At 39.3% G+C, this 15080-nt stretch overlaps 1 long non-coding RNA gene across 1 annotated transcript in view; it reads left to right on the plus strand.

The window, feature by feature from the left end:
* Positions 1 to 2174, plus strand: part of LOC146595632 (uncharacterized) — an 8412-nt gene extending 6238 nt beyond the window's left edge. Inside the window, exons 3-4 of the long non-coding RNA XR_014895912.1 lie at positions 1884 to 1966; positions 2080 to 2174. This is a non-coding gene — a long non-coding RNA (uncharacterized LOC146595632). The remainder of the gene's footprint in view (positions 1 to 1883; positions 1967 to 2079) is intronic.
* Positions 2175 to 15080: the final 12906 nt, after the last annotated feature.

The following is a 15080-nucleotide window of genomic DNA, read 5'->3' on the forward strand; positions in this document are numbered from 1 at the left end:
TGGCTGGAGTTGGGGAGAGAGGTTGGGAACACATTTCACTGTCCTTCTAGAGACTTGAAAGTCTCAATTAATTATTAGTTCTGGCAGGCAGATCCAGGATCTGGCAAGAGATTTTTTTTGTGGAGAAAAAACACTGTTGGATTGCTAAAGATAAAGAAGCACATGAAACTACAACTGACACCATCTCCAGTTTAAATCTTACGAAAGATTTTTTTTTCTTGATCCAATAAGGAAAATTTGCTTAAAACCCTAAATATGTTGCATGAATCCTTGTATGCTTAGCTTAAGATACGATTTTTTTTCTGCTACTTGTTTTTACTGGAATCTATACTAAAAGAATACTTTCAACATCAGACTAATAACTTTTTTTTTACTTGCAAATACTTGATAAATCAAAAAGGGATTGAATAAAAGTATTCTGTTTTGTTTGTGAGCTTAGGTTAAGTTTTGCAAAATTGTTGCAAAAAATGTTGCATTTTAGAGAGCCTGCATATCTATTTTTCCTTGATGATTATGACTRGTACTGAAAGAATGAATATTTTGTGCTTGCAAAGAAAGATTCCTGAGGCAGAAAGATCCATTTCAAATAATAATTTATGGCAATTGCTGGCCTACTGAAGTTTATTTGTCATTACCTTCTGATCCTAAAATTTCTCCTGGCAAGAAGTAGAAATTTGGCTCTTCTCTAAGAAATATGGGAGAGCATCGCTGACACACCAAGTAACTTATGATGAGTCTTTGGCTTACTTGTGAGAATGTAYGAAAATATTGAACGTCAAACCCTGAACAAAGCTGCGATTGTGAACTAATTTGAAAGGACACAGAGTTATTTCTGAGTCACCTCATGTATTTGGAAAAGGAAAGGTTAACAAATCATTATAATTAGTATCTTCTTTGTATCATATTTGCATTTTTTTTWAGCTTTAAATGGTTTGCTAATTCCACATAAGTTACAACTTCAAAGCAATCATTAAGTGAGTAATTTGTGTCCCTGAAGAAATTGAAACTAGGCTTTCTCTCAGGGTTTTTAGTGAAATCACTTCCATATTATGTGAGGGCTACTATCATAGCCTATTTCAATCTGGGGGTCACTAGTTTAATAATAATTTTACCAGGCATGTTTCTACAAGTGGTATTAGCAAAGTGCTATGCAYGTTGATGTTTTAAGCTGTGCTTGTCAAGTGTTAAGGTAGAAACGTATCCTAAAAGAGATTGTTTGGCTAATGTAGAAGGTGAAAATGTACAAAGTAGGTATTTTGTAAACAGATTACGCAGGTCTGTCACTGAAATGAGCTTGACTTAGAGCAATTTTATTTATTGTATGGTCTTAAAATAAGGTAGAAAGATAAAAATATATATACCTGCATTTTTCTGGAGGGTAAACATGTTTTTTTTTTCTGTTGAAGCTCTGTATGCAACTGATGGGTTAACTGTAACTGTGACTGCACAAGATGCAATGATCTTTGTAAATGACACATGTCCACTTTTGCATGTTCAGTTCGTACGAACTGTGACTCTTGTTCTTCCTAATGACGGTTCATCTGTGCTCTGAAAGAAGTGATTTTTGTGCTCAGAGACTGATTGCTTTGATGGATATATGCAAGAGAATTGCCTTCTCTGCTGTTCCAATATACTCTAAATTGGAAYATAATTTCTTTGGATACTTAAAAGTAACTATTTTAAAATATGAAAATGGGAAGTCAGTGCTTCTAGATGCTGTTCTGTACATAGTTTTTCTGGCATTGCTTTGTTTGTTTTTTATTGGTTAATATGGAAGCCCYATTTTTCAACCCAACCTTTTTGCTTTCCTAAATATTTTGTCATAGCAAGTTGGCATTTAAAGGACTTCAACCCCAAATTGTCATGTTTTTATGTCTTTCTAGAAGCCCAACATTTATCAAGATGACTGACCTGAGTGGAGATCCAGCCATGAGCAGACGAAGTGCAGCCAAAGAGTTTGAAGGCAGTAAGAACAAAGTGGTTACTACTCTACTGAGATACGGGCTTCTGTGCTCTTTATTTGTATTTCAGAATAGCCCTTAATGTTCTATTGACCAGCGATTTCTGCTCTCTGTTTAGAAGCTGTAACAGTGCTGTTATACTTCCCTGCAATGAAGATTAYCTAGAGAGCTCTGAATAGGAGTGGAGAAGGCCTCGCGTGGCCTCCTCATGCCTCGTCGAAGGAAGAGCAGATCGCTAAGCCACACTGCGATTCTTTTCTTCACACMGTAAAACCCATTGCAGTTTTTCAAAAACCTATTTCTGTCTGCCTGTTCTTTTTCCTATCCTCCCCACTTTCCACAATGTCACTTCTAGTTTAGTGAAGTCTTCCATGTAAGCTTTTTATGTGTCACATTAGGTTATGTCTGAGGAGATGATACAACTTGACCCCGCCAAATGTTTGAGAAAATTTTGATTCTTGTAGTTTTATTTGGGCAATTCTCATATGTTTGTTGCTACTTGCATGACAGCTCTAGTTTTTGGTATGTTGTATAACTGCACTCTATTGCATGTACTATTGACCTAATTATGTTCCCACTTGCAGGGGAAAAGAAGGAAGCTGAAATGACTCCTGACATGCAAGTTGTAAAAATGAAAAAAGCTAACTTTGTTTGTTTATTTACCAACTGGATGGCAGCTCTTGTTAAGAGTTGAGGAGCAAATGCTTTTTGGGATCAATAGTGACAACAGGTAAAGTATTAAAACAAGACAAGAAATTGTGTGAAAAATAAAGTTGATATGATTAGCGTTAAATCATAGAGCATTTTTTGTTATAACAACATTCCTCTGTATTGTCTCATTTAGTTTAAATTTAAAGGGACAGGAAAGCAGACTAAATATATCCCTCAATAGAGAAAAAAGGCAATTTTAATTGAACATAATTTTCTAAGTCTCTTGTCTCCAGGTTATTTTGTTTTTTGGTCATCAAATACACAGTTTAATAAATGTTTTTGCCAAACAATATTTTTCTTTCAAATTTTAAATGCACCCAATAAATTTTATAGTAGATTATGGAAACACATTTAAGTCCATAATGAGTTTTGTAAAAATAGGTATTTTGGGAAGACTTGATGGTTCAAATAACAGGAGGAGCCAATGCAATCTTTCATCCTGAGGTCCGTCGTTCAGGTCAACTGTAATTGGGTGAGGAGAGGAAAAATATTTTTATTGAAATATACTTAYAGAACTTCTGGAAATAATTTTATATCACTCTAGCTCTCAAGCAGCAGTTGTCCACTTCTCAGATGCGTGGACACATGTGGGATGTGGGCTGACAACAGACAGAAAAATAACTGAATAACCATGCCATTTGACATATTTTTCTGTCTATAGAGAACTAAGTTGTTATCCTGGAAAAAGAAAATGTACCTATTTGCTAATAAATGACTTGCGTTTAATTRATGCTCTTTTTAGGTCATATCATACATCATTTGCACGTATTCCTGGCACTGTGAGTGACTAGGGTTTCCCAAATATGGTCACAAAGTTTCAAAGASTATCATCAGAATGTTTATTTTCAGCTGTATAATGGTGGAAGYTTGTTGCTTTCCTAATCAGTGAGCAGAATGTGTTCTTTTCTTGTTCCAAGCACACTGTATACATAGGTAGTTGAGATTAAGTGTTTTCAAAGCCTTTAGGAAAATTAAATAATTTTAAAAAATATATTGATCTTATTGAAGTCCATCATGGCTCCTTATTTGCATGTACTTCAATAACGGAGATGAAAAATGGACCCTGTTTAACTTAGTCTCATGATATTAGTTTCTTCTAGAGCATTTTTAATGACAATTCTCTATGCTGTCCTTAAAATAATTATCTTTCAGAGATAGATTTGTAGTGTACTAGATATGATTACAACATTTCTCATGCCACTGACTTTGCTTGGAAATTTCAATCTGTTGAAATCAAAATGTTGGTAKAAACTTGTACTCTTGGAGTGACAGGARGAATAACTTCATTTATGTTCCTAATCGTTGTGGGGGCTGACATTCCCATGTTCAGGCAGATTTCTGTTTCTGAATATTTTAGTGTTATGTACCTCTCCACCATAAATAACCTTCTGTTATTTATGGCTTCCCGTTGAAGGATCAAGACCAAAAACCTACTCCTAAAGTCTCATAATAAATACTCATAATACTCATAAAGCTTGCTATAGCGTGCGAGGAAAACCTGTGTATATCGCAATGCTCCCGCCTCTGCAGTTCAGAAAGCTCACATGTGCAAAACCACGACGAATCCCCTAAGCACCGGCATAATGCAATGGCATCAGATAGGACAAGAGTCTCCAGGTAACGATACAAAACTCCAACAGGTGATCTCCCAACACYGAACCAAACAGCTAGTGCCTGATGACGGTTGTGGGTGTTGAACTTTGAGTCCGTGGGAGCACAGCGCTCCTGTGAGCCGCGGAGAAGCTTCACGTTGGTGTCTGTCTGCAGCAGCCCCTTGTGATCTCTGCCCAAATAATCTCTGGTGATTTTTGCCCCACTGGGAAAGAAAATTTTGCCGTATTGAAACCATGCCAGCAGTCATCCTGTTTCTGCAGAAAGGAAAATCTATCCACTGCAGAAAGGAAAATCTACAGCACATGTGTGTGATTTTCATTTATATTATGATAATCATAATTTTAAGCAATGAATCATCCATGCTGCATGACAGGAGTTGAGTAATGCTTTTGAAGATGTTAATGGATRCCAGGAAAAGATTTCAAGGAGTTCATTGATTTGACACTGTTTTGCTCCCCTGCCCACAAATTTCTGTAATTTCAAGTGGACCTCCTACAGCACAGGAAAAGTCATAGGGTAGACTTGTAAACATTGAGCCATGAAATATTGGCTGAGAAGTTGAGGCAGTCAATTCAGACAAGCACAGAGCTGTTTGGATGTTATGATTAATAAGGAAAGTATTTTAAGCCGGCATGACAAACTGGTGCAAAAGCCTTTCAGTTAGATGTATTTAAATTGCTGCACTTACAGTGAACAAACTAGATTGATGTAATGTCCCCATGTAGACATGCCCTTGCTCTTCTTGCCTCCCTGCTGTGGTCTGAGACCAGGGAGTGAGATGAAAGCAGAGCAGAAGAGAGCTTCCTATTGTAGCTCCTTAAGTGATCACATCTATCTTCATGCGGTGTCCTGGCAGCTGAGACCAGCTCAGGTGGCAGAGCTGATTTCCCACAGTTATAAATGCTACAGAGAAGGCATTTCAATGAGGGGCACTCAATTTTGCAACCTGTTTCCAAGCCTAACCAGCAGGACCTGAGTCAGTAGGCTGTCTGAACCTTTTGCATTGCCTATCCRTGTAGCCAGCTTTTGGAGAAGGGGTCGCACTTGAGGCGATGGTAAAGATACAAGTCCACCGTATATTTTACAGCAGAGGACACATTGTTACTTAAATGGTATATGCAAATTAGGAGTAGTCTCTTGAAAATAATATAGCTATTCTGGCGTAAAAGAGAGAAAATGAGCAAAGTGCAATGGAACATGTTAGTTATAGATGTGATATGTGGGTAAATACATATGTATTATTGATGGATCTATGTATAGAGATGAAACTATTACTTTGTTTTATTGTGGTAGCAAAGAACACGAGTCACGATCCTAATGTATTGTTAGGTGCGGTACAGARAGACTATCTTCACCTAACGGAGCTTACAAGACCTGAATGCATCTATAGTTATCCCAATTCCTTAAGCTTAGAGGGATGCAGTGCAATTTGTTTTCATTCAGGATGAAATTTTTGTATTCCCTGCTGAAYGTAGTATGGAGAAAATAGAGAATCTTGCCTCCTGAGTTTCTGTGGCTTGCTGGAAGCAGTAATGTGTCAGCTTTTATTGAAGACAGCATTGCTGGAGCACAGAATCACACCCTTTTACACAAAATGCTGAGATAACTCAATGTTTAAAACGTTCATGCAAAGAGCCTTCTTCTGCAATCTATTGGTCAAATTTTCTCCCCCCTTTTATGGAATCATGCAGAAGCTAGCTTGTTTCTGTGCTTTGAAAAGTTGACTTACTGTAATTTTTAAACTGTTTGTAAAATATCAAAGAATACTTTTGGTGATCATTAAAGATAGCTATCGTTCATAACAAGAATCTTTGTCTACTCCACTAATGTAAATGGAAATAAGATAACATATATCACTTTTAAATTAGACTTTTTATGGCCTGTTGCTAAATGAGAATCAAAAGCTTCAAGTATGTTATAAATGATCTGTTGGTGCAAGCAAAATGATATCACAKTCACTCACTTTGTCTGTAAATTCTCTGTGAGAGTTATAGGTGGTTAAACTGAGATCTAGAGACAGAGTTTATTTTATTGAAAATTAATTCATTAGTATAGCAAATTAGTTCCTTTGACTAAATGATTTGTTTTCCCCTTGCCACTATTCATCAAACTTTTCATGGCAAATTAGAAAGAACTGAACTAATCTGAATCAGTCCATTCAGATTGTTGTTCTTTCTATGGCAGTGATCATTACTGGTTGCCCCAATAACTTGAATTGGAGGAATTCCCTGTCTTATGCAGAATTTGATCATTTATAGTGTGTGAACAATAGAAATATTATTTTGTGTATGAAACAGTAAAGAAAGACCTTGAACGGTTTTGCTTTCTTATTTTTTATGTTTTCTTGGTTGGAGTGCCCTCATAAGAAAAGATGAGCTGCTTCAAGGACACCAGTGCAGTATGACTCTGGGTATAGACTTACTCCATGAGGCTTGAAMCTTGGTTTTTGTTGTCTTTGCTGAGACCTAGAAACCTGTGGCTGCAAGAACCGCGAGTTATTATTGTGACTGTTGGAAGCTGTTTCTGAGTTTGCATGAGAATGAATAGCTTTCTARCCAGGGATTTTAGCATTTGTGCTAATTTGGTGCTTTGCGCTGAACTGGCATTCAGATTTCTGGAAATGGGTAAATGGGTAGCAGAGGGAAAAAGGCAAAGCCCTTCATTAGTCACAAGAAGACGAATGGAAAGGAGGCAGCCAACAAAATTAGCTCCCTCCCTGGAGGCGAGGGAAAATAGTCTCCATTGTAGTTCAGAGCTGGACTTTCATGAGCAAAGACAGACAATTGCGTGAAATTGGGTTGAATTATGGGGAGGTAGTTTAGTAAGATGGACTACTGCCCACTGGGGAGAATTTTGAAGCTGTGAAAAAATGATCTCTAATAATGATAATGGATGTAAAGATAACAATTTATCTTCGACTGAGATGACTTTAAAAGGCTTTGGCCTGGTTTCTTTTCCTGAGCGTAAGAGCAGTCTACATAGAATAAAAGGAAAAATGCAAATAAAAATGGGCGAAAAATCCAAAAATGACATACACTTTCACTTTTGAATAGCACAAACAAGTCAATTTTATGTAATTTACCTATTTCTAATCCAAATGATGTTGTTTCAAATATTTAGAAATTGCAATGTTTACGCAGGAATCTAGGTCTAATAACATAATAAGTAATTCTAAATAATAGCCTAACATATAATTCAATTACTGCATACTTTAATATAATCAGTTTGTACAAAAACACATTAAAAGAGACAATCTGTCTCATTAAAATTCAACAGACATTTAGCTCAGCTGGAACAAAACTTATTTCAGTCTCATCCACACTGAATTTTCAGATAGATTACAAATACACAGGCTTAAAGAAAATTAAATACAATATCCTTTAAGAGCTACAGCACTGAAATTATTTTAGTAGCAGCACTGTATATTTTTATGACATACTGTATCGTTGCCTTTTCAGATTTGAGTAAATTACAGTTTTGCAAACCATAATTATATTGGATCATACTCGATGGTTACACTTTGTAATGCCGAGCTGATATTAATCAAGTTTCTCTACATTTATATGTATTTTCTCCTGTCTCATGTTGGTGCTTATGTKCTTTGGGTAATTACAGTAATCTATAACTTTTGTATGTGGTTGAGTGCCACTCCTATGAATCTATAAATATTTGGGATCCAGACTTTCACACTGTGGTTCTTATCACAGCTCTTTCAACCGGGTAATACTTTTTACTCATTTACCACATCAAAACCAGATCACATTCTGTTTAAGGCAAAAATCTTCAATTTAAAGGGTTACAGAAGAGAGGGAGTTTATTTGCAGAGACTTCTAACTACTGAACTGCTGAAGAATGAAGCAGTAGGATTTATATAATTTGTGTTGAGGGAGGAAAAAAAAGGATAATTTTATGATTTTAAGTATGTGGGTTTTGCAGTAATAGGTCTAAATGGAGGCAGAGGCTATCAATCCTTGTGATGGGAGAAGCTGTGTTTTATTATCTTGGTTAGTAGTATGAAACCTGATTTTAAAAAATTTGCTTCTCTACATGTGCAGTATATTCATATGAGCTGCGCTCTGAGTCCTACCGCAAGGAGGCTGCGCCTTTTAACTTGGATTTGAGCCACCAGATGCTATCCTGGCCGTTTGAACGCCTGCTCTGTGCCTGACTGGATTTCTTAACCACTCTTCTCCTCCTCTTCCCTGCAAATTCTTGAACCTTGAGCTAGTTTCTTGCTAGTCTCGCGTGATCAAAAGACCATGTTCCTAATCTTTCTCTTACCTGGTAAATAGACCAGTGACTGGGGAAAATCTCCCTTTCTGGACCACAAAATTCTCCTTTTTTTTATAGTTTAGGGACTTCTTTTCAGCATATTTCCCCATCCTCTTCCTCTGTTACCCAGTTGGCAACATTTTCTGCCTTTCTCGCGATACTTTGAGTTGCCTTCGTTTTGCAGGTAGAAGGAAATGAGGAACTGAGAGGTCCACGTGCTCTGTCGCAGTGCAGGCTGTAGAGAGAAGCCGAGCTGGGTCTTGATTCCCGGTTTTCCCATTTCACCTGATGAGATTTCCCGGGAGGGTGCCGGCCTGCAGGCCGGAGCCCCTCACGTGTCGCCCCACGATTTCTTTGCTCTCGTGTACTTTCCGACTGCCGTGAATGCCGGGGGTTGTTTCCGTGTCGCTGGTCCTTCTAGTTTTGCGGGAAGACTTACGTTCCACAGTGGCACTGGCAGCTCTCTAGCACTTGATATGTGGCTGCTTTAATTTACTGCCACTTTTCCTGTTCTTTCCATACGTAGATTTGATGACAATTGGAAAATAATTGGAAAGTAACTACTCTAGGCAAGTTCTGTTGCGACTAATGAGTCAGGATCTTTGTCGTTTAGTGTCCCCTCTGATTCTGCTGACGTGTTTCCTGTTCTTTATACATGTAAATACTTCTGTGAAATTATATATWTTTTTTTTGTTCTTCATTTTTCGTTTCACAGCTCTTGTGTTTTCTGCATTTCTGGGTGTGTCGAAGGTAGATACAATGTGAGATAGAAGGGAAAGTTGTCGTTTCTCTCATTTACGTTGCTCATCTGTTTGTTTGCAAGGAGGGAAGAGGAGAAATGATCTAGGAGCCTGTGCCTGAAAGGTCACCGCCTTACTTGCAGCTCTTCTTTTCTATACAGCCTGCAAGGGATGCACCAGCACGTTTCATAGTAAAATCCCAACAGCACACTGCATACTCTATTTGTTTGGATTAGGCCTTTTTTTTCTTGCTAACGTGCTGCTGCCAATATTGCAGCTCCTTCTGTCTAGTATATCTGAGTGACTTTTCCCCCTGCCTACTGTCGGCTGGGGATGACCTTGGAATAAAAGGTGATCAAGTGTCAYCACATATTACGTCCCTTAGCTTTAGGGGTTGAATTAGTCCTGGAAGCACTGTGCAGCTGTTGTCACATGTTGAACATCCTGAAGAAGGATGTTCCTGTGGGCAAAAGGGAAAGGAGTAAAATGCAAAGAGTATCGCCAAGCTACCTGTGAAAATGTATCTAGCTACCACCCTTGGAAACTGCCCCTACATGCTTTGAGGAGAAAATCCTGTTCAAAAAATGACGGAAGCCTGGCTCTTCAGCTCAGAGAGGAAAGAGGAGTTCGGACCTGCAGCCATCAGATAGTGGGAATGACATCAAAATTGGGTAAGAAGAAATAGGAAGGGGTAAGTTTGCCAACAGAGGTTGTTTCTGTTTTGTTTTGTTCTTCTTCATRGAAAGGACTCAATGCAGAGAAGCCTGCGTTTGGATGTATGTTTTTAAATTATTAGTATCATTTTTTATTTCTTAGTCCTCCCACAAAAGATAGCATTGAATGATCTAGCTGTGTACTCTAAGATGGGAATTAGTTGGCGACTATTTAAGCTATTTTTCTAAGAAAGCAGATGTTTGTGGTTAAATTCTGTGTTCTGGAGAGAAAAGATTAYTGGTCTTACCCATTCTGCTGGGCTCCTTTAAGGGCTGTTCCTAGTGCTGGCTCGTTCCTGCCTTGGTTCTAGACCCGCTTTTTTCTCTTCCATTCAACTTCATCCTTTCTTTAAAGGGTTAGCAACCTCTACTTCAGGGGTTGTAGTAGCAATTCTGTAAAATTTGCCTTTCAAAAATTTTTTTTGAGCACAAAAAGAAAAAAGAAGGTATTACTGTATGATTAAGGACCTGTAATCTGTCATTTGTGGTGTACTGCCTTGACTGAAGTTAAATTTAGCAAGACTGCACAACCACATGACAATTATATAGCTTTAAAAAGAAAACGTGTGAAATGGTAGGTTTTATTTCAGAGGCAAATAATTCATTTAAAGCAGACGTTTTGCCTAATCTCGCACACACTTTTTTAAAAAAAGCACAACATTCCACCTCTGATATTTTTTTTTCCCCTATGTTTCAGGGATGGGCCATTTGTCTCGAGCCGAAAAAGTAGTAAGGCACTCTTGACTTTTATGTCCTTTGCCTTACATACAGGAGCTACTTTGTCACATCACTAGCATTGTATAGATCATTTGTACTGGAGAGGAAGGAACCAAGAAACCAATGAATTGTAGCTGCTTTTAAAAAGGAGCTGAAAATCAATAATAAATTATCGTTTGCTTTAGCAGTTTGGGTTCCTCATGTGTCCCCTCTGACATGTAGCTGTAGCTATAAATTAATTTAGTCTGAGGCCATAAAGAACCTCACTTTCTCTGGACAGACTAGCAAACGTGCATTAGCGATATAAAAATAACGCGCCTTGGCAGGATAACTTTCTAGGAGCTGCCGAACACTGCAAGTTATTTTTATAGTTTAATGAGATATAGGCCCATACTTCCCGAGCGAGACACAGTGAGCTGAGCACTCTATAATTTACTGCTGTAAAATGATCAGGATTCATGTTGTCTATAAAACATGAAAAACATTCTTCATTCCTTACCAATTAGATCATAGTTACAACTCTTGGTTCCTTTGAGCTTAAAAGAAAATTCTAACTGCTAGACATAAATGAGTGCTGCGGTTAAATTAAACCCTTCAACAGCCCAAACAGGCTTGAAAGAAATGCCTTCTGGATGTTATTAACATGCATATTTAAGTGCTATTTTTAAAATTTAACTGCAAGCCATAGCAAGCACAAATGTTAGTAATAGCTATTTCAAAATCGAAGCGTTACTTTGAAAAGCATTTTCATTGCTGCTAATTTCTTTCCAATAATTTTATTTCACTTTTACTCCTGCTGATTTATTTTTTAATTTTATTTTTGAGCGCGATGACAGGAGGCCTGCACCAAAGGCACCGTATTTTGCCAGCGTGAAACGCCGCTTCACGTGCTGACTCAGGGCTCAGTTCTGCAAGCGTGCCTGTGATTTGCGGAGTGGGCAATCCCAGGGATTTCGGTGGGGCTGTCACGGTAGGGGAGGGAGAAGCGAGCTGACTCAAGGTCAGCGCTTCAGACTCATGTAAATGGCAGAGCTGCTGCAATCTGTCCCAAAAGAGAGTTAAAAGCACTGGAGAAAGCCCGAGGGAAATTTCATACTGATGACAAGTTTTGAAGTCAGTCCGTTTCATATTGCATGTGAAATCGGAGCTGAGACATCAGATGTGACCGATAAGCACAGCTAAAATCTGTGCGCCCAGAGTGTCACCCAGGTGTACTGATGAGCAAGGAGCGACCGCAGGTTTTGGCTCGTGGGCTGCGCGGAGCCCAGAGACGCGTGGCGGCGGTTCGCTGCCTTGTCCCCGGCGAAGCTGAGCGCGCGCAGCCCGGGCTGCGTTCGCCTGGGGAGCAGGAGAGGAGCAGGAGAGGAGCAGGAGAGGACACTGAAGTCCCTCCTGCGGCACAGCGCGCGCGAGGCAGAGGGAGGCGCGGGTGGCGAAGGGTTTGGGCTTGCTGGCGTGGTTAATCTGCTGTGCTTCAGTCCTGCCCGGTTTCAACTCTTTCGCAATTTGGTCACGCTGACAAGCCACAAGCACTGCTTGTTCCTTACGCGAGRTGTTGACTGCTAGACACAAATGAGTGCCGTGATGGCTGAGAGGTGACCTTGCAAGGCTTCTAAATATCAAAGTGCGTCATTCGGATAAGCCCGATAAAAGTGTCATTTAAACATCCATGGAAACTGGCTTTTACATTCAGCTCGGGGGCTTTGGTCGTAAACAAAATGCTGGACTGTGAAGGGGTTTCAAAGATATATCTAGCTCTTTTGATCTCTGCGGCTAATTTCTTTCCTCAACTCAGTCCTTAGAAAAGCCATTAAAGGTGCAGCTAAGCTAAATGTGCARTGGGAGCGCTGTGATGTTTACTGCTTTGATGTTTTCTATGGACTACTGCTTCCTATGAACTCGGAGTCCGTGGTGAAATGTGTGTGAATCCCCTCCTCTTTATTTAAAAGCTAAAAATGTATTTATCTGTGCTTATGTCTGTATCTGCATGTGATGGGTGGGAAATGAGCTAAACGGTCCTGTACGGGCAGTGAGGTATTCAAAATCAGGCACCAAATTAACAGTAAGAATTAGCGTCCAGTTTTTGCAGCAAGTTTGGAAACACATCTGTGCTGCGTATTGCGTACTGTGGTCAAGATCCTCTCCAATATTTTATTTTTGGAAACAGTATTAAAGCACAGCTTAATTTGTTATCTGGTTTAGCAATAGACTGTTTGTGAAACTACCAAAGGCCTATCTGGGTTTAGAATTTCACTGCAAATCCCTGGGGAATGGGTTGCTGTCTGTAGGTATGCAATGATATGAGAAAGTCYGTGATATTGTTAGAACTTTAGAACTACTGAGCAAACTAACAATCAAAAAAAAAAAAAGATTTTTTTTTTAAARAGTACTTAACACCCATTGTTGTTTAAATCTTAATTGGGACTTTCTGGTTTTCTAGAGGATCAGTTCARCAGTATTTTCCTATTTTTTCTGGTCTTTTTCCGATACTATATTGATTTTTTTTTAATGCTTTATACTCTATGTAAGGTACAGGCCTTTATTTAGCAACAGAACAGAAGAATAAGAATGTCATTAAATTGGAATAACTCATTTGGAATAACTAATGAATGATACTGTTACTTTTATGTGAGAGTTACAAAGYGCTTTTAAGTGCAAGTTAATTGAGCCTTCTGACACCCCTTCATCACAGGCCCCAGGTGTGAACAGTCCTGGGCTGGATAATAAAACCAAGCAATAAACAGCAGTGTATTTAKTGAATAGATGGGGACTGATGCTTTCTTTGAAGATGTGACCTGCTGACCTTATTAAAAACACAGTGCGTGGACTTAGGAGCAGGTGAGAGAGTCGTCTGAAGACAACTTTTAAAGTAGGCAGCTAAATTAAGTTTACACTCGTTGCGGGTCTCCTGTGGGGTTCTGACCACAAGCTCTGGTGACTTTTGCTGTGGGGACTGAAGAAGCCCCTTTCTGTCGTGTCTGCCCTGGCCTGGCAGGGCCCGTTGCCCTAGGAGGAGCAGCGAGGGGCCCTGTGCTCGTGCCGCAGCCGCCGTAGCCGTATGTTTTTGCTGATGTGTTGATCTAAGAGCAGGAGGCACAAATTTCCCTTCTGCAGTAAAGGAGCCCTGCTGTAAGGGCAATAACTTCATGGTTTCCAAGAGCTTCCATCCCCTGTCTTTCCTCTTCCTCCGTACAAACACTGGGCGTATGGAGAGGAAGGAGAAGAGGTGGAATCTCATACAGGCATTAGCACGATGAATGCAAATTAAATTACTATCTCTGCCAAGCCCAGTATAATGAAGGGGAATAGAAGGGTCTTAATTAAAAAACGAATCATGGGCTCAAATAAGAAAACAAAAAGTGTGATGTTTTCTACTTAGTTTCTTAATTTTCAGTAGTGCTAAGGTGTAGGAGCCAGAGTGTGGTAATCTGCAAAGAAATAATATAGCACAGCTTGAACTGCATGACAGCTGTGTGGAACGTTAGCTTTAACTTAGCTCTRTGTAAGGGAAAAATATAATGCTCCCACTTTCGGAACACAGGAGGGGGAAAAAAACAGTAACTGGTAAAAGGCGGAGGAGGTTCATGATGTCAGGGCAGATGGCAACTGAACTGATTGGGGCAATTGGGACTCGAAGTCTATYAAAGATTTGACTTATGTGGAAATGGTAGGTGGAACATGGAGGAGTTTTGCCCATTCTCTTGCCTTTCAGAAAGGAGTCACGCTTCTTGAAAAAGTATRCAGTGAAAACAAGTTTTTGTTCACTTTGGCCATAGGGATAGTATCTTCTTTGATCTTCCACTCACTCGAGCAGCTTCCTGCTGTTCTTCTTCAAAGCCAAGTTTTAGAACTGAAGGGTGCTTTAATAAAGCATCCTCATAAGCACTGCACCTATTGGCTGTGTTGGGGGAGGTTAAACAAATCATGAGACGATTCAATGCCAAAGTTATCGAGGAGATGATGTAAGGCCGAGTGAAAATGGAGCAATCTGAGGAGTAACTCCTGTAAATGTCTGTAGTTAGTYCTACATACTTTATCACTGCTTGCTTCACTCTTGCTCTCTCCTTGGGGAAGGGAAAGCCAGTCAAAATTGCCCTTCCAAAGCAGTTTGCAAATGTGTGGTTTTTTTTCTCTTTTTCTCTGATGTCCTGATTGASAATAAACATGTGGTCAGACAAGGGAAGAAAATAATGACCATGAGAATTCAAACACTGGGTGAAGCAACTGACTGATTAGTCTCCTTTTAAAGGCCACTGTGGCCAGACAGTAATGAAGTGCAGTGTGGGGAGAGTTTTGAAAGCAATGGAAAGAAAGGATATGCATGATTTCAGCAAGCTCAAATTAAACACGGG

This window comes from Rhea americana, unplaced genomic scaffold (genome assembly GCF_003343005.1).
Source record: "Rhea americana isolate MKP2758 unplaced genomic scaffold, rheAme1 scaffold_22, whole genome shotgun sequence".
NCBI lineage: Eukaryota > Metazoa > Chordata > Aves > Rheiformes > Rheidae > Rhea > Rhea americana.